General features: G+C 41.0%; 1 long non-coding RNA gene across 1 annotated transcript; it reads left to right on the top strand.

Annotated features, from left to right (window-relative positions):
• Positions 1–216: 216 nt before the first annotated feature.
• LOC134173156 (uncharacterized) lies at positions 217–16,383 on the top strand. Its single transcript, XR_009968152.1, has 3 exons — positions 217–595; positions 4,433–4,566; positions 16,242–16,383. It is a non-coding gene; the product is annotated as an uncharacterized LOC134173156 (long non-coding RNA).
• The last annotated feature ends 3,416 nt before the right edge of the window (positions 16,384–19,799 follow it).

The raw sequence follows: 19,799 nt of genomic DNA, 5'->3' as shown, positions 1-19,799 counted from the left end.
CTGCCCCAGGCCCGCGGAGGGAAGGCCTCTTTCACCGGGAGGGAGGGACGAGCGAAGTCCTGCTCGGCGCCGCGGAGGAGCCTGTCAGGGCGCATGGTTTGCGCTGTCGCCCGCAGGTGTCACCGGGGATGTAGGATGCCTGCCTCCTGGAGTTGGGACCGGTTTAAATAAAATACTAAAAACATCTAAGGGTATTAGCTATTACTTGGTTTAGAAACAAGATGAGGTGGTTTGGGTATTTTATTTCTTGCTTCCCCTTTCCCCCCACAAGTGGCCAAAAGCCAAAACTCTCCTAGTGAATGCCTCTCCCGGAGTGGGAAAAGCTGCCTTGTTTCATTAATGTTACTCCTTTTCCCCAAGAAGAGAAGGAAAAGTATTCCCATTATTTTAGCTCTGGAGAAGCCTCAAGTATTTATAGAGTCATGGAAGATGTACTGAGCCCAGCCTTATTTTCTCCCCCCACTTTGTTACCACCAGATATCAAAGGAGAAGAGGGGAAGAGAGAGCAGAAAAAAGCAATCACCTGAGAAGTTGGATACGGTGCTATAGGGCACCACGGGTACACCTCTACTGTGAAGGAAAGCAAATTGCAGAGGTAACCTCTGCAGTAGCCTCTTTTTGAACCTCGCCTTGATTAGTACACTGATCCACCCAACACTGAAACACGTTTGTCCAGAGCATGAGCAGAGCAGTTCTGGGAGCATTTGTAGCACGGAAGAATCCTGTATTCAGAAAATCATATGGTTGTGCACAAAGATGTTAAAATCTCACTCTACTGTGGATTATATGTAATTCTCTCCATAGGCACAAAAATAGCAGTAGCTATAAACCAAATAGTAGGTAAGCACTTTTTTTTCAGATATCTGCTTTCCTGTTTCCTGTTTCTACACTGTTTTAAAAATAATAGTTTGCTGTAAGGAAAATACACAGATCTCTGTTACACTCATATAAACACATCAACATTCCCACCAGTAAATGTGCGTGTACTAATTGTAATCATGAAAGCATTCTGATGAATGATATATAGTCATTTAGGTGTTTTAGGGCATTACTTTTTTTCTCACTATGACGGTATGAGTTCTGTTTTTTCTTTAGAAGTACTCAGTCTTGCTGGTAGCCTTGCTGCGTTGCAGATTTGCTGAGTGACTGAGAGCCTGTTTTTAAAAGGATTATTTTTCATGTTTGGGAAAAATGCTGCTGCAAGTTTTAAAAAGATGCTACTTCTTTTTTTGACCTTTGTTCCATTTACACCTTTCTGCGCACAGCTTTTGTGATTGTAATCTGTTATTCCGATCAAGTTTGTCATAGTCTTTATAATGAAGCTAGACATGCATTTAGAAAATGGCCTAGCAAGGACATTTGGATGTGGTTCTAAGTAGAAGGAACACGGTGATCACAAGCGGTACTTGGGCAAGGAAAGCACAGTGGTTAATGGTATTGAGACCCAGCCCATGTATTTATTTCACAGTCCCTGCTTAAGTGTAAGGAACTTTTAGACTGAATTATTTAATAGACTGCCAGGTCTGAAAGTGAAGTCAGAACTTGTGAGGGAGAATCCACTGTTCACAGCACAGCACTTTTATTTAACACTTAATTAGGAAGCTGTGTACAGAGAAGCTTTTGAGGTATTGTTGTCGTTAGAAACTGAGCCCTAGCCACTGGGGTTATGGTCAGACTGCCATCTCCATCCCCACCTCCCTTCCCTGCCTTCCTCTTGCTCCACTGGCTGACCTTGCTGTGCTTGGCTGAGCTGAACCTTGAGGTGCTGCAGTGTTTTATATTGCTGGTCCCCAGCATTTAATGTGCGAGCATGCAAGGAATGGTGCCATCCTCAGGTACCAACAGTGTTTTCCTTTTCTGAAAACCTGCCAGCTGTCATTTAATATCACTTGAGTATCATGTAACAAATGTAGAAGCTATCTGACAGTGAGAACATCTCTTTTCCTACTGATCTAGGCTGGAACACAGCAAAGTTTCCATTTACTTCTAGCTATTGTGAAAAGAAAGCTCTATTGACCTATTTTGACACTTAGCCAGGGAGGTGGCTACATCAGTCAGAAGCTGACAATTTTTGTTTCCAAACTCAACCACCAGAATTTTAACACTGTGCTTTGTTTGAACTGAAAGACTGTCATTTCAGTGCCTTTTACTCACCATTGATCTCAAGATTATGTATTTTACATGGTATTTTTGAGCCATACTATTAGCCATCATTATAATATTCTCCATGCAAAATTATTGTTTGTGTAAGCCTGAGGAGATTTCCAGTGAATTTTCACATTACAGAGTGGCACTGAACAATCTTTTGTGCAAAGGTATCACAGGTGTCCTTGTTTTTATCCTCTTCTTCACAGGGAGACTGATCCTTGACCGCACAAGGCATTTGAAGTTCTGCAGCTGATTTTTGCGAGACCAGAAACAGGTCTCCTAATTCTGCCTGTCACTGAGCATCTCCCAGATTGGGAGCCAAAGGCGTACAGGAAGTGGTGGGATCAGAGCCTGAATTAATGCTACTGGGAATAATTGATCTTCAGAATGATTTCCACAGGCACAGCTTCCAAAGGTGCTGAGTGCTGATACATAGCAGCACAATACTGGCTTTGCAGACCCGTGAAGGAGTGGCCACTCTAAGCAACAAAGCATAGGAATTTTTTTTTGCAGAGAACAATGCATTATCAGAACATTACAGGCTTTCATCTGGACTGTCAGTAGGTTGAACTGGATCACTGCTGGCACACTGAGGGACAGCCTGAGTTTTCTATGCATTATTTCTGCCAGGCAGGATTCCTTCAGGTGCACCTAGCGGCATTTTTCTGTTGTTGTGAGAAGAGAAATTTGAGCCAGGTTGTTGGCAACAGTGACAGCAGGGGATTTTTTACCCAAAAGGTATAAATGTCAATTAGGTACTGAAGCTCTGCTCACTATCAATCAGTCGAAAATCTCCTTCTGCCTGATGCTGCCTTGCCTCAGGGCCTAGAGCAACAATTGGGCATGCTTCATGCTTCAGTGGGACTGTGGTCCCTCAGCCCAGAAACCTGTGCTGAGATGCTCTTGTCAGGGAGGGAGCTCTTTAAACTTTACATTCATTACCCGTTTTGAGACCCATACCGCATTCAGTTTGAATATGTAACTAAGTCTTGGATTAGAGGATGGGCATAACCTTTGTGCATAGCATTAAACATAGGTGAATATTTCAATGGGGATGGGCAGCAGAATCTATAGTCTCTACCTTCAGTACCTACAAAACCGCTGTTTATGGCTGATCCAAATGTAAGTTAAGCAAAGTATGAAAAGTATCATTTATTTTTAAGTCAAGTCAGTTACTGAACAGTGTGAGATGACAGTAATTATTTTTAACATTACTTAAAAACCTGTATTTTAAAGAAAATGTAGGAGTTCAAATATGTTTGACATTTGTGAAAGTCAGAAGAAATACTGCTGATTGATTGACAAAAGCAGCAGTTTCACAAAGTAATCTTCAAGCACAGTATCTAAAAACCACTAAACCACTGTGATTATCTGAAATAAATCTAAGCAGAGGGATATAAAGTTAGAGTGAAAAAAAAACTTTCATGGAGATGTGGTGAAGGTACCCACTGATGTAAATTCTGGCGAGATAAAAGATGGTAAATAGAGTAAGAAAATGCTTACAATTTCAGATAGCCCTTTTTCTGCAACAAACTCGCAGTCTGTGTGTTGCCTTTCACTTTCATGGTCAGAACTGGGCTTTTTCAAAAGAACATCATTCTACTACAGACACTGTTCTCAATAAATGTCTTCCACACATTAACTGTAGCTGTTCTCAATGTGATTTTAAACAAGTAAAGCTCTTTCCATGCTTTGATGTTTTGGCAGACTGTGAAGGCGCGTGGTTATATTCCTCCCTTTATCTAAAGAAACAGGTAGCAAAGAAGCTAAAGCGCAAGCAAGGCACACTAAATTTGGGTCTGCCTTCTTGATAAGCTTTGTCCTTGGCTATTAAACATTCAGTGACCACCAGGATGTTGGAGATACCTCATACACATTACGGAAATCAGCAGTGTTACCAGAGTTGCAGTTCACAACTCTAGAAATGCTTGGAACCTAATCTGCTAATTTTTTCAAAGAGATGGCAAACTCATTCTTATCACTTCAGATTACCCTACAGTGTTTTTAAGTGTAACCCTTTAACATGACTGACAGTTAAGCTTTCTAAGCTCCTTGGATGTCATTGCTTGTTTGATTTGTAGAAGAATTATTAACATTCCTCATTTTGAGTGCAAAACCTTGTCTGTTGGAGAGAAACTCTAATTTGTATTTTCCTGTAAGTCCTCTCTTTAGGGCAGTTGGGTTGCTGTCAGTTAGCACCTTCTTCCCATGAAACTAGGCCTTCTCATGAATCATACTCCCATACACCCAGTTCATCTTAACATCTTTGCCTGTCTGTTCACAGAGGGAACTGAACATCTTGCTGTCTTCAGGCTCATATTCAGTCTTCATTTGATGAACCAGAGAGCAAAAAAGGAAGATCTGCTTCCTCTCTCCAAAGAAGATGTGAAATTGCTTCTTCAGTGCTGTCTTGTTGAGGTACCTATTTTGATGTTTAATGCAGAACTCCTTTTTCCTAACTTACATATTCTCCAAACAGGATTTATTGCTTTAAACCCTGTTGAGAGCCTTTCCAGAGCAGTTGACCTACATATCGTGACACAAATGGAAATAAGGGAAGATCGTGACCATACTTCTCTCTGCGAGCCAGCAAGGCAGGACAGCCACAAAAAGAGAGCTCCATCATAACCATTTTGTAGCATATATTGGCATGTGGCAGCATTCTTCTTTCAGAGCTCTGGCTAGAGTGATTAAATGCTCATTGCAGTTTTGTGTCTCTCAAATACAACTAAACCTTCAGAAATCTGATTATGGCAGTAACTGGGAAGTTGACAGGAAAGCAACGGAGCTTGCAAAGGTTAATTTGGATGAAAAAACTTGTCATGATTCCATGATACAGAGCAATTTTTTCTAATGTGCATGGAGTGGGCATGTGGTGGAAGGAAGGAAACTAAGAAAAGATGTCTTTTGAGCAAACAGATTTGATCATGAGAAATGTTTGTCTCCAAGTTTGGGTTTTGTTTAAAGTAAATATCTTCCTGTCAAGGCAGGCTTCACAAATGAGCAAGTAATTTTTAGGCTCTAGAGTAATGTCATTTTCTGACACTAACGAATCTTTATCTCTAATGCATACACACTGCTCAGATTCTTTTTTGTGATATTCAGGACTAGAGGAAGCCTACTGTAATGCATGAAATTGTTAGGATTTCACTGGAATACATGAGAACATAACTTTGCCAGCTTAATTACCTGTACTGCATCAGATAGTGTGTACACTCTGTATTTTCTGACTTTGGAGTAAAGAACTGCTGTAATCACCCCAAACCTTTTATAACAGATGTTCTGAAAGTGCTTGTGAGACAGGCTGGAAATTTCTCCATACAGTCCTGGGTTTCACGTTACAGGAGCTTGTCTTTTATTCTATGAGAAGGGTGCACTGAAAGCCTGCAGTGAATTATTAACCACATCAGTGAGCTGGGGTTTGTATAGCTTAATTTATGTTGAGTATATCCATATCCAGAGGTGGCATCATGGAATTAAATGGCCTTGCTCTTCTGTAAGGAGACACAGAGCTTTGAGTAAAACTACCAGAAGCAGTTCCAGGAGGTAAGATTTTTGGAAAGATATACTAGAAAAAGCATGTAATAATGACATGAGATGTGACAATCAGGAGTAAAGCTGGTTGCTTTTGTTGTGTTCTTCATTTTAATAGAAAGCAGTATTGAATATTAGCTTACACATTTACATGATCAGATACGTGAGTAAAACCTTATAAAATAATAATAAAACCCCCCTCAAAACTGAGATTTAGCTGAAGTGAAAGCTGCAGCTTCTGTAAACTATGGCAAAGTAAAATTTGGGTGAGTTGCTTGAGCTAGGCAGGCTCTTCCTAGACCTCATTCATATATCCTTCAGACAGGAATGCAAAGGTGTCATTATTTCTCTTTAGAGCAGTCAAGATCTCAGAACGATCTCTCCAAGGACCTTTCACTTTTGGGAGAGAGTGGGGTAATTTGTCTGAATTAACATGAACATCTCTTCTTGCCAAGACAGTTTCTGAAGCTCCAAGACAAGAAATTAAACTGGGGTTCAGCAGATTAAAGGTCATGTCCTTATATAAGCACCCAAAACAGGCAAGAAAAAATGTGATTCAGTTAGTTTCTGTGATTTAAGTTAGCTGCCAGATTGTACTTGACAATCTACACTCATTCCAATGTCAGCCTGATTTTGATGTTGTGGTTTTATCATAAATTCTTGTTGTCAATGTAAACCACCTGCACAGTAAAACCCTGTTATTATCCACAATCACAAAGAATGATTTTACAGTACATACACTGGATGTCATTTTGTATTACTATGAGGTTTTGTGAAAGAGCTTCATATTTTAGAGTTGCTTGTAGTAACTGTCATATACAGGATCATGAAATTTTGCAAAAGTGTATTTCAGAAATCATATTGCTGTGGATTCCAGTGGAGAAAGCACTTGCTAGCTTTTGTGATAATCAAGCATGAGAATCTGTTATTGTAACAGATATAACAGTGTACCTAAAAATGTACTGCCGGTGACATACAAACCTTTTTTTTTAAAAGGGCTTACCTCCATGCACATACCTGTGTGCCCTGTGTTGGTGGAGAAACGATGAATTGCAGGATCAGTATCCTGACTTCCAAAATATCTGAACAATCAGAATTTTAAATTCTGAAACAGTGAGGACTTTGGGCAGCCAGCACCATCAAAAAGCCACATCCTGAATAATCAAAGATAAGGACAGGTAAAGACCTGAATTCAGCTAGGCTGCCAGAAGGTGAGAACAAGCCCAGCAGGTTTATAAGAATGACCAGGAGTAGTTGTTCTCAATAGCAACATATAGGCAGAGTGAGAAGCATTCCTCATGTCACACACGTCACATATCACACACTTGTCACGCACATCACACACACCTCACACTTCACACACTTGTCACACACGTCACACGTGTCACACTCGTCTCACACGTCACACATGCGTCACCCACGTCATACACGTCACACACACAACACCTGTCACAAACACGTCACAGATCACACACATTTCACATGTCACTTATGTCACACGTGTCACACTTGTCACACACATAAGCTGAGGGTAGATTTCGTGGGGTTAGTGAAATAAATCTTAGGAGAAAGCAGCTGGCTTGCTTGTTGCAAACAGCAAGCAGGAGGAAAGACCAAGGAGCTGGGCAGGTACTTGGAAACTGAGCAGGTATTGTAAGAAGAAAGCCCACAAACAACAAAAGAGTAGAGAGACTAAACCAGAGATGCAGATAAGAAGAAAGAGCAACATTGCCAAGTTTTTTCCTGCATTGTGTAACAAGGAAATGTCTGAGGCAGAATTAAAAACAAAAAACAAAACACACACAGATTTGGAGCAGAAATAAGAAAACAATATCAAGAAATTCTTATCTGACCCATTAAATCTTGACTGATCCCTGATGATAGAAAAAAAGTGTCGTATTTAGGGGTATGGCACTTACCTGAAAGAAAAATAGAAAAATACTGCCTGAAACTAATATTATTATTTAACATTGTGGAGAATGTAAATAATTTTAAAATAAATTTTAAAACACAGGAATTTGATTATCCTGCAATAAAAGATAGTGCAACATAGCAATACGTATATTGTCTTATAATGTTGTACCTGTAGGTACAAATGCTACCGAGCTTCAGAAAAGAAACTTAGATCTGTATCTGCTATTGCTACTAAAAGGTTGGGTTGGTGGGTTTCTTTTGCCATTAGATTTTAAATCTCTGCAATGACCAGTGTATAGACTTGAATGCCTGAACCATCTTGGACAGCTGCAGTTATGTTGCTGTAGCAGTGGGTGCAATGCCAAACTGGCTCTATCTATCTTTGGGGGCCTTGAATGGCCCCCAGCTCAGTACATACTTTCCCCTTTGTAGAGGTACCCACCTCTCATGGGACCTTTCCAGCAAGCCTCTCTGGGGCTGCTTCTTAAGGATTCTCAAACGCTTACAGCTCTACAGTGAGCATTTTATTACTCTTGTCTTCCAGCTGTAGGGATTTCTCCCTTATCTTACTGATGAAAGGTAGCCCATCTCCACAGCTGTTATTTCAGCTGCCTTACCTAAAAGTGAGGAGTGCCAAGGGTATGACACCCTTGTTCATACCTTGAGATCAGACACTGGCCCCGCATATGTAACCACACACTTAAATTTAGATGTCATAATCTGGAGCTGAGTCTCCCCAGTGCTAATTTCACTGTTACTCTATAGCCTCTGTTTTCCATCTCAGTTGGTGGCTGCCAGCATCAATCAATGGTGAAGTGCTGATAATGCTGACAGCTTCTCAATGAAGTGCTCTGGCATGTGATACCATGCTAGTAGCCTGCCATTTCCCCCTAGTACCACAAAAGCTCAGACATCTGCTCCCAGACCTGCTGAACTCTACGTCTCCACAACAGTAAGGAGTATGGGATGTACCTGCATAGTCAACGTTGTAGTAGATATCCCTACTTGAGAATGTAGATTAATCATTCTTTAAGCAGCTGAAGAAAGCATGAACATCACAGACCGTGGTGATCATACATGGCTCTGATCATCCCAGTATCTGCTAGAAGGGCAATGTGGCACAAACAATCCATGAGATTTCTGTACTGTATTGAAAACTCTTTCTTGATGCAGGTGATCAATAAACCAATGAATGTTGAACCTGCTAGTCAAAAAACAAGGAAGATCTAATTGAAGATCTGAAGGTTGAGGGCAGCCTTGGCTGCAGCAACTGTGAAACTGGAGTTTTAAGATCCTGAGAGAAGTGAGAAAGATAAACAGCATAATTACAGCCCTGGACTTCAGAAGAGCAGATTTAGGTCTGTTCAGAGAGGCTTTCATGGGAAATTGCTGCATGGCAAAAGGCCCCAGGAGAGCTGTCTGATCTTCAAGGGCAGCCTCCTCAGACAGCAAGAATAGTGCACAATGTTCAAAAAGTTGAGCAAGCATGGCAGAAGGCCAGCATGGATGAACATGAAGCTCCTGCCTGAGCTCAAGCACAGAAAGTACACAGAAGGTGGAAGCGGGGACAGACTAGTTGGGAGGAATGAACAGACGCTGTTCAAGCATGTGGGAATACAGTTAGGAAAGCTAAAGAGCAACTCAAGTTGAAACTAGCAAGGGAGGCAAAGGGAAACAAGGAAGTTCTCTGTAAGTACACCAGAAAGAAGACCAATGAGAACGTGGCCTTATTGCTCAGTGGAGCAGGGAGCGTTGTGACAAGGGACATGGAAAAGGCTCAGGTATTCCATATGGGTTTTTTTCCTCAGTTTTCCTTGATAAGGTCTGCCCTCTGCCTTCCCAGGTCTCTGAGCCTTGCAGCAGTCTGTAGGTATGAAGCTGTACCCACAGTAGGAGAAGATAGAATGGGGACCACTTAACCCACTTAGACATTCAGATAGGACCAGATGGCATGCACCTGAGGGTGCTGGAGGAGCTGGCTTATGTCACTGGAATGCTGCTAACCCTTTTGAAAGGTCATAGCAGGTTCAAAGCCAGGAGGCTCCTGATGACAACAAAAAGGCAAACATTGCACCCATCCTCAGGAAGGGCAAGAAGGACAATCTAGGTAACTACAGACTGGTTAGCCTCACCTCAGTCCCTGACGCAGTCATGGAGCAAACACTCTTGGAAGCCATTTCAAAACATATGAAGGACAAGAACATTGTGAGCAGCCAGAATGAGTTTATCAAGGGCAAACTGCGCCTGACCAACCTCATTTCTTTTCTGTGATGATGTACACAAGAGGAGAGCAGTGTGTTTTGTATACATTGACTTTAGCAGTCCTTTAACACAATCTCCTTTAGTCTTCTTATCACCAAACTGGTGAGATACGGGCTAGATAAATGGATGATAAGGTGAGTGGAAAATTGGCTGTACTGTTGGGCTAACAGGTTGTGATCAGTGACACAGTCACAGCAGTGTTTGATTTATAGTGTGCAGTTCTTCATTCTCCCAGGCCTTGCTTTTGCCTTCTGAGACTTGGGCAGTGTGGCTGGAGCTCTTGCTGGTGAAGACTGAGGCAAAAAAGTTATTGAGTACTTCAGCCTTCTCCGTGTCCCAGGTAAAAGGGCATCCTGCTTCCTTCCAGACAGGGTCCACAGTTTTCCCTAGTCCTTTTACCTCCAGGATACCTATAAAAGCTTTTCTTGTTGCCCTTGATGTCCCTGGCAGATTTCATTCTGTCAGGGCTTCAGCTTTCCTAACTTGATCCATGGCTGCTCAGACAATTTCCCTTCTCTCCCAGGCTACCTGTCCATGCTTTCCACCCTCTATAGGCTTCCTTTTTATGCTGGAGTTTGTCCAGGAGCTCCTTGTTTGTCCACACAAGCCTCTTGGCGTTCTTGCCTGACTTCGTCTTTGTCAGGGTGCATCACTCCTGAAATTGGAGGAGGTCATCCCTGAATATTAACCAGCTTTCTTGGGCCCGTCTTCCATCCAGGGCTTTGTCCTGTGGTACTCTACCAAGCAGATACCTGAAAAGGCCAGAGTCTGCTTGCCTGAAGCCTGAGGTAGAGAGCTTGCTGTTCACCTTCTGTGCTGCCTTAAGGATTCTGCACTCCACTATTTCATGATCACTGCAGCCAAAGCTGTTCTAGATCTTTTCATTCACCTCCAGGCCCTCCTTGTTGGGAGCAAAGTCCAGCATAGCACCTTTCCTTGTTGGCTCCTCTGTCACTTGGAAAAGGAAGTTATCATCAAGACATGCCAGGAACCTCCTGGATTGCTTATGCCCTTCTGTGTTTTCCATCTGACAGATACCAGCATGGTTGAAGTCCCCCATGAGGACCATGGCTTGTGAACGTGAGCTGCACCTATCTGTTTACAGAGGGCCTCATCTTGGTTTTCCCAGTCAGGTGGCCTGTAGGATACCCCCACTATAATGTCCCCCATCCCTGCCCTCTCTTTGATCGTGACCCATAAGCTCTCAGTTGGCTCCTCTTCCATCCCCAGATGGAGCTGGTCATTGACATAGGAGACACCTCTCCCCCTCTCCCCCATCTCCCCTGCCTGTCCTTTCTGAAGAGCCTGTATTCTTCCATTCCAACACTCCAGTCATAGGAGCCATCCAACCACAGCTCTGATGATAGTAAGATCATAGCCATGCACATCTCTCTTTTTTTTTATTCCCCATGCTATGTGTGTTTGCATAGAGGCACTTAAATTGGGCCTGCAGTGAAGCTGAATTACTGGTTGGAGTGTCTGGAATTCCTTCATGCTGCTCTTCAGGTGCTCTCCTGCTGACCTGCAACCCCTCCCCAGGCTCTGGGCATCTCCTGCTGGCACCAGCATCAAACTGGTAGGAGTGGGATGGATTGAGGTTCCCCTTCCCATAGCAACTTTAGTTTAAAGCCCTCTTCACTGGCTTGGCAAGCCTATGACTGAAGATGTCCTTCCCCTTCATGAGTATAGCCCATCTGAAAATAAATATCAACAATAAAATACTGGGAAAGACTCAAAACTCCTAACTGTCCACAGTGTAGATGATGCTTGCTAATTCAGTCCTGTGTAAACTGTCATTTCTAGCAAGGCTGTTCCAAATGTTATTAAGGGCACTGCACCATATTGCAGAATGTGTTGGCAATGCCAAAACCAGAGGGAAATCAGGAACAGCAAAAACATAAGGCAGCTGCCAAACACTGATTTTCTTTAAAGGTGGGAAGCAAAGATACCGGGGGTTTTTGAGAGTGAGGAGAAAAATGTTGGAGTGGTTTTTGCATGTCTGTTCACAAGAGCTGAGGGGGCTAAACACAGTGGTTGAAATGGGTTTAATGTATTCATGTTCTGTGCATAATTACACTTGGGGGAACACATTTGACAAGAAAGCAATAGTAATATATCAGTGCCTATCTGAGCATCTCAGTTGTTACCATGCAGCAACTCATGAGCCCTTGGATCTCCACAGTGACTGTCAATGGAACTTACACTTCTGTCTTCCAAAAGTGTATGTCCCTGCCACCTGAAATTCAAAAAACAGCCCCATGGACTGCAGCATGTCAAAGGGAACTCAGAAAACTGGTAAGTTGAATGCTAGTTTCACTTCTAGTTTTGCAACGTGATAGTTTTTAGGGGGGGTTATCAGTGAATGCAAATACTATGAAAACTGTATTTTGTATGGTTCTTATGCATGAACCAGTTGGGTCACTGATCACAGACACCAGAGGGTTGTGGCAAGTGCTGAAGAGTTAAAATTCAGTCACTGAATGAAGTAAAACTTTATCAATCAGAGTATTTGGTGCTGAGTAACCACTGAATCACACATGTGAATCACACATGGTATCAGCAATAAAATGAACTAAAAAATTCCTGCAGGGAGAAATGGACCAGCCCACAAAAGGTCTCACTGGAGTTAAAACTTTATGAATGTGGAAGACAACTAGAAAAGATATAAGTAGCTCCTGTCCAGTGACAAGTCATGCCTGGAAGAAAGAAGAGTCAGGAATTAACTTTACTCTGACAGGAGCTGGCTCAGAATCATTCCATGTTTTTAATTCTTTTCGGTTAACATTAGTGGAGGAGACTGGCCATGAAAGCACTGTAGAAATGTGAGGAAAATATTACTTCATATAAAAATAGGAGTGAGAGGGTTTTAAACCAAGAATAAAATCATAAAATGAAAGTATGAGCACTTGTGACTGGTTTAAGGGCTTTCATTCAGCTTTGCTTAGCAAACAGTTCAGGTGCTTTAAGATATTACTGCTTCCCAGTTGTTTGTTGTGGTCTCTTTGTAACAGGTCATCACCCTGTAGCAGAATTGACAGAAGGAAATGTATGCCCATGCACAATCTGCTTCAGTACAGGAACCGTGTCTTATTCAAGCCCACCTCTGTTGGTGATTTGAGGCTGGCTGTCAGCCTTTGCCTTAGCTCAGCAGAGGCACAAGCAAACGATCCCTTCTGCCAGCCCTACACTGGTGGTGGTATTGGAAGGATGAGAAAACTTTTCAACTCTTATAGCAAGATTTGCTGGGTTTTATCTGTCAAAGCCTTAAGCCCGCCAAGACAGTCTTGCACTTTTAGAGTTGTTTGCGGTTTGTTTCTTCTTTTATGTAGGAAAAGAAGTCAAGGGGCTGAGTTACAGGACTGAGGGGCTAAGTGAAGGGATAACTGTTAAAGGAGCAACACACAGTTAAGATCCAGGACTTAACACTCATACAGAGACTACATTGGAAAGAAAGGGATAGAAGCATTGGAGTAGGTCTTGTAAGGACTTTGGAAGATCTCACTGGGTTTCAGAACATAGATGAGAAAACCACATTGCCTTCCTTTTTCCACTCTCCTGTGCCCTCCTATTCAAATTCCTAGGACAACAACCTTTATCCTGAAACAGAAATTGCTTTGGAACAGAACAGAGTTGTTGCTCTGCAGAAGGAAAGCAAGTGAAACAGCAGGTAGCATGGGTGCAACTTCCTGGGCAGAGCAGGAAGCACAGTGGAAAAAAAGGGTGGAATCTTTCACTTCTGTGTAGGTCCTAAACCTGTGAAGTGGGCATATTTTCCACCACATTTCTGTTGAGAAGAGTTGGAAATATTTTTCTGCATTTACTTGATGCAAAAAGAAAATAAGGCAGCTTTTGGACCGTTCTCCTCCCTATTGGGAAACACTGTTTTTGAAGATCACCATCTGAGTTGCTTTTAGCAGATGTTTCACATGAAAATACAGCTTTCTGACAGTCTAGAGGTTGATAAGTTATACATAGATGAAATTTTGATGTGAGAAAAAACAGTAGGTTGACAAGTGACTCCTGGCAGCTTTGAAAAGAGTTACAGCTTCTGGAATAAAGCAAAAAGAAACAAAAAAAAATGTAAATTTCATATGGTGGAAATAGCATACCTCATTCAGAAGCTAACCCAATTATATATATGTGGGGAGATGAAAGTACAGCTGAGGCTATCACCTACCTGCTTTAACAAGCTGGAAGGTGCTCCCTTTTTTATTTTCATGTTTCTCATAAGTGTATTGTCAAAACGAGAGATCACTCAGACTGACAAATGCAGAATGGTGATGAGAGCAAATGAAGGACTCTGGCTCTAGTAATTAGGTGTAGAAAGTTTTTGTCTTTATTAGCGAGAATGTTATTTACAAGGTGCAGATGGAAGCATAAACCACTTCTTGCCATTGCCAAAAGCACTTCACAGACAGCCTTTCTACACCTTGGAGAACAGATACTTCTTTTCAGCTGTACATGTACGATTTCAGAGTGAATTCACATCTGGGGAAAAATGCATTGGTTGGTACATTCACAATAGCAGGGCTCTGCAACTGACAATTTAATCTGGCCCCAAAAGTATTACTAACATTTGAGATGCATTTGCACATTACCAGGTGTTTAGTCCTGTGAGCTGCTACTGCATCCATGACACAGAAGAGTAGTGAGAGAGACCAAACTGAAGAGATTTCAGAAGAGGTATCCAGCCCTGATTCAAAAGGTCAGACGTCTCTGGCATGGAGGTTTGGCAAAAGTGCAGCAGAGCTAAGTCTTAAGGCAGACTATGTATCTGTTGAACTGATAAAGAAGAAATACCAAACGTTCTGATCTCAGATGCAACTTGGATTGGTGAGATACTAAGGAAAGTACTAATACTACTATTGTATTATGATACCTAACTAAAAATAGAAAATAGTGATATAATATTAGCATATTCACAGCTATTGTTACTGATTTATGGATGATCCACGTACTGCAATCCTAGATGAGATGTTCTCTAAAAAGATGTTTCCAATGTGTTGCACAAAAACTACCTCAGAAACTACAAAAAAGGAACGTAGATATTGGAAAGACAAGAAATGAAAAGTTTGAAGTTTGTTGCATATGCCAAAAATACAGTCCAAGTCAAATGAAAAGGCTTGTACTGGCACTAAATTGTTGAACCCCTGGAGCAAGGTAGGCATAGGTTTGTTTATGCTGGCTGAAGAAGACTAGTATTTGTCCTAGCTTGCTGTTTTCACTTTCTGATGATAGCTTTACTAAAAAATACTGCAACTGAGTAGGCAATTAGGCATAACAAATTATTTTTGATGTAGAAAGAATGAAATGCAAGCCACAAAAATTAGTAAATAACTTGAAGAGTTTTGTGGGAAGTGGAGTCATGTAACTGCCAGTCCTTGTTATCTCAAATCTAAAGTGTTGTTAGAAAACAGTATCAAAAAAAGCACTGCAAAATAACCTGCAGAACCAGACTGATCTGTATTTAGACTAAATTACAGAAGGACAATAATTAAATTTAGGTTGTCATCTACTGACATTTTACATGACAGAATGCTGTATAAAGCGTACTAGACTGCTGTATAAAGACAGGAGGAGAGCAGGATAAAAATCCTGATGTGATCTCATGACCCAAATGCTGCCATCACTTCATAAACTGATACTGTGCATCAGGGAATAATGGTCTTGGAACACAATGACATGCTTGTATGAGAACATCACTCTTCATATATACAGTGAAAAGACGGGTGACCCCTTTTCACAAATGGTAGTAAGAGATACAGGTTAGCAATCTTGCCAGAAAATGTCATCATGCTGAGGACATCTTTTCTGAGAAGGAAATGTTAACTGCTGAGCCTTAGGAAGCTGCCATCCAGGGTCAAAGGGCCTTACTGGCCTTGACTAGCCTTGCATGTGGCCTCCCCTCACACCTTGCCTATGGCCCAGAGGCTCCATTTCAGCTCATCCTCAGGCCCAGAGCCTCCATTTCAGCCCATCCTCAAGCACCCAGCCCTGTCCTGGGGAGGTGTCCCTCTGCCCAAATTGCAGCTTGGACATCCCAGGTTGACCTCACACCTGGCTGGTGGCCTCACATATGTGTGGTGGTCTGGACAGTGGAACTGGACCATCATCTCAACCTGACACTGCTGACTAATGCAAAGAAACCCTTCGCATGTCAGGCTCCTTTCTCCACTGGAGACTTGGTGTACAAGACAAATACATTTGAGAGTTTTATATTTCAAGGCCTCACTCTCATTTTGGTTTCTTTGAATGAGCTGACTTCAGAACTTCTTATGAATTAATTCATTTCAGCATCCAGCTGAGATGCTCTACTGTGCTTATGTAGGAAGTGACCAAATTCCAGTATAACTCCCTGCTCATAAGGCTTTTTCCTTTTGCAGTTGAAAGAACCTGGTTCTTCTCACTAAAGTAAGCTATCTCATGCATGAAAATCATCATAAGGAACAGGAGCCTTTTCTTCAAGACACCAAAACTGATGGTATTTCAATCCTATCATTTTTAATTCTGACCTTACCTCTGCCACTACAGAGATCAGTGAAAACAGCCCTTTTGAGGCTTCAGAATGTCACACCTTTATTTGTGAGATGAAAGAGCCTGTTATTACTGAATTCCTGTTCTCCAGGTAGGTACTTCAGTAATTTTTCACCTGTTTTCAGTGCCCTAAGTAGTTTGTTCCATGAATTCCATGAGGAAGTTTCCATTTTAATAGTTCTAGAGGACCTTCTCTGAAATGTCTTTGATTTTTCAAAATCTTTATCAATTTGTAAACACCAGAGCTGGGCTTATTATTCCAGCAGCATGACACACAGCAGCATGTAACCTTCCTACACTTTCTGAGTATAAATTCCTGGCTACATGTAGGCATTGCATTACCATGGGAGAGCCTGTTCACCTGATTTATTGCTCACAAGCTTCTGTTTTATTTCTTCCCCATTATTTGTAGATGAATGAGTTTTTCTGTCACCATGTTGAAATACACGTGGTTTTATTAAACTATTTACCAAGCTGCACAAAGTTCTACATGAGTGGTGAGTCCCCTAATGTTTTAGTCTTCTACAGACTTCAGGGTGATAATTTTGACTTTTCTTTGGGGGTCTGTAATAACAATTTCAATGGTATAGGGGACAAAACCATCTAAGAATATACTTATGAATTGAAGAATACTCTCTTACAGTTGCTCTTTTGGTCCCATGAAGTAACCGTGTTTCATATTGATTTAGAGTTGTTTGGTTCTCAGTCTTCCAGTTAATTAAAATCTTGAAATGTCCTGAAATGTATTATTATACTGAAAGATCTGCCTCAAAATGCAATAATTAAAGCTTTGGTGACCAAAAAAAATTTATGTGACTACAAACAATCCCAGCTTCACCAGTGAAGTTTAATGGCAATGTTTTGCAGAGTCATGCAAGATTGCTGGAGTTGATTTGTAGTTCTTGTCTTTTGCTTGCTCAGGCAAGGGGGGGAAAACAAAAAACAAGAAAACAAACATGCATCATACTTTGCTCCAAGTTAGAAATATTTCCCATCATTCAGGGAATGCTTATTACAAACAGCTAAATGTAGCACTATTGGTCATCTGCCACTGCACTGATGCAATGTAGTCTGCTTCACATGGTGGAAGACGAGGAGGGAAAAAAAGATAAGGACTGGAAAGCACAGAATAACGTAGAATAGTTTCCAGGCCCTATCTATCTCAGTTCAGCTCCTTAAAACCTTCTCATTAAAATGCATCGTGCAGCGTCAGGGAAACAAAGTGAAATTTTAGTGAAAGAAAATGAGAAATTTTTTGTTCCTGTTTAGTATCAGTCATGAATATTGGCTGTTCCAGAACAGCTAGCCACTGATCCAGATGAAAAAGCTTCAAATAAGAGAATGGGTAATCTCAACACGAGGCATCTCACAGTAATTGTGTCTTGATTTGAGGCCCAATATTGAAAGGCACATCTGAGAGATATTCAGTGTCTTAACTGACCCCGAGGAAGCTCAGGAATGAGTCAATGAAACTAGAACACTTGTTATTTATGCACTCAGTTTGTAGCCTAGCTGTAGGTAGAATAAAAAGGCTCAATTCCAGTTGCAAATGTGAAGTATCTAAACATCTACTTACACATGCATTAAGTATATCATAAGTACTAATCAAATCTATTTGTCTTTTTCAAAATAATTGGGATACATTTGAAATTAATGGATGCATTACCAGTTATCTGGATGAAGGGACTGAGTGAACCCTCAGTAAATTTGCAGATGACAGCAAGTTGGGTGGGAATGTTGATCTGCTACAGAGAGATCTGGACAGCCTAGATCTATGGGCCAAGGCCAGTTGCATGATGTTCAACAAGACAAAGTACTGGGTTCTGCACTTGGGCTACAACAACCCCATGGAATGCTACAGGCTTGATATTAAAGGTCTTTTCCAACTTAAAAGACTTTATGATCCTGTGAAAATTATAATTATTTGTTCTCTTACAGTGCTGTCACACTGTACTACTTTTAGAAACAAATCTGAACCAAAAAGTATTAACGCTAGAATGTTAAAATTAATAAGCAGATCCCTGGAAAAAGTATGGTAGATTTTTAGAAGTAATTAAAGTGAGAGAATCTATGAATATAATTTTAAAAGCCTATAGAATTTATTAAAAAAAAACGTGCACAGAGTCTGAAACTAGTTCATAGAATATAATAGAAAAATTTCTCTTTGGCAGTGCTTGCTGTTTGGAGTAGAGAACATATACCTTTCTTTGTGTTGGCATTGCCTCTGTCATGCTGTGGAATGTTAAAAGAAAACTTAAAAATGGTGCAACTGCAGTGTTGAGTAGTCAAAAGAGCTGTTTTCACTGATTGCAAAGAAGTCTTCTGTTCTGGTTTTCTGATTCTATAGAAGTGTTAAATGCTAAATGAGTTTTCCAGAAGGTTCATTTTAATATCACAAAAGCATATCCAAAAATATACTGGCACATTTATTACAGATATAAATTTGGGCAGGAACCAGTTAAAAAAAAAATGAGCAAGCCAACTCAGAAAAGCTTAAGCCACTAAGTCCCTCTTATGAAAAATCTAAGTTTCAGATAGCTTTTCTTTAACAAAAAGGATAAATATAAACTACAGAGCTGGACTGTATTCCATTTCCCCTCTACTGTTTTAAATAAGATATCCAAATTCTTTCCATTTGTCATGGAGCATTAAGGGCATATTTTCATCCTGGATTATATAGTATCAATTGGTAATATGCCATGTTGTGATTGACCACAAAACATCATATAACCTGGAGCAAATTTCAGATGTATGGAAGAAGTTCTAGTTGAACAACAAACCATGAAAATCTAGGGGCAGCTAGGCCTCTGACTACAATTAAAGCATGCAGCAAATTTGTTCCACCAACAGGTTTTCCCGTGTTCAATGATTGACAAGGTTTGTTCAACTTCGACAGCACTGTGTGTACTGAAGTTTGTGCATGAAATCATTCCACATATGGGTTATACAGATGCTCTGCAAACTAAGAATACAAAAGCAATTAAGCAAATGAAGCAAAACCCAAGGATGTAGTTTGCATCCCTTTATGTTTATATTTGTATTACAGTCGTTAGCAGAAGACAGTACTTCTTCTTACTTCCAAGTCAGGATTTGACTGAATGAATGTTGTGTTATTCCCTTTGGTATGCTGCACAGAAAAGTCTTATCAACAGGAGATGCACATTCTTGCCTTGCCACCAGCAGCAGCACACAGTGTCCCCAACTTGATGGCAGTGACCAGTTTCTTCTGGGTATTCAGTTCCTTCACATTTTCTGAGCATCCAGAAGAGTCCTAGGGATGGCTGTGGTTTTTAATGAAGACTTTAATCCTTAAGGTTTTCACTAAAACTGGTGACTTATTTCAAATCGCCAATTAAATTGGAATCATTTTCTTGGTCAGATTGACCAAGAAAGGTCCAGACTTTGAA

The sequence above is a fragment of the Pezoporus occidentalis genome, unplaced genomic scaffold (genome assembly GCF_034315485.1).
Source record: "Pezoporus occidentalis ecotype Australia unplaced genomic scaffold, CSIRO_AGI_Poc_V1 ctg5, whole genome shotgun sequence".
In the NCBI taxonomy this organism is placed as follows: Eukaryota; Metazoa; Chordata; class Aves; order Psittaciformes; family Psittacidae; genus Pezoporus; species Pezoporus occidentalis.
Note: the sequence above shows the minus strand (reverse complement) of the source record. Positions and strands in the feature narration are given on the sequence as shown.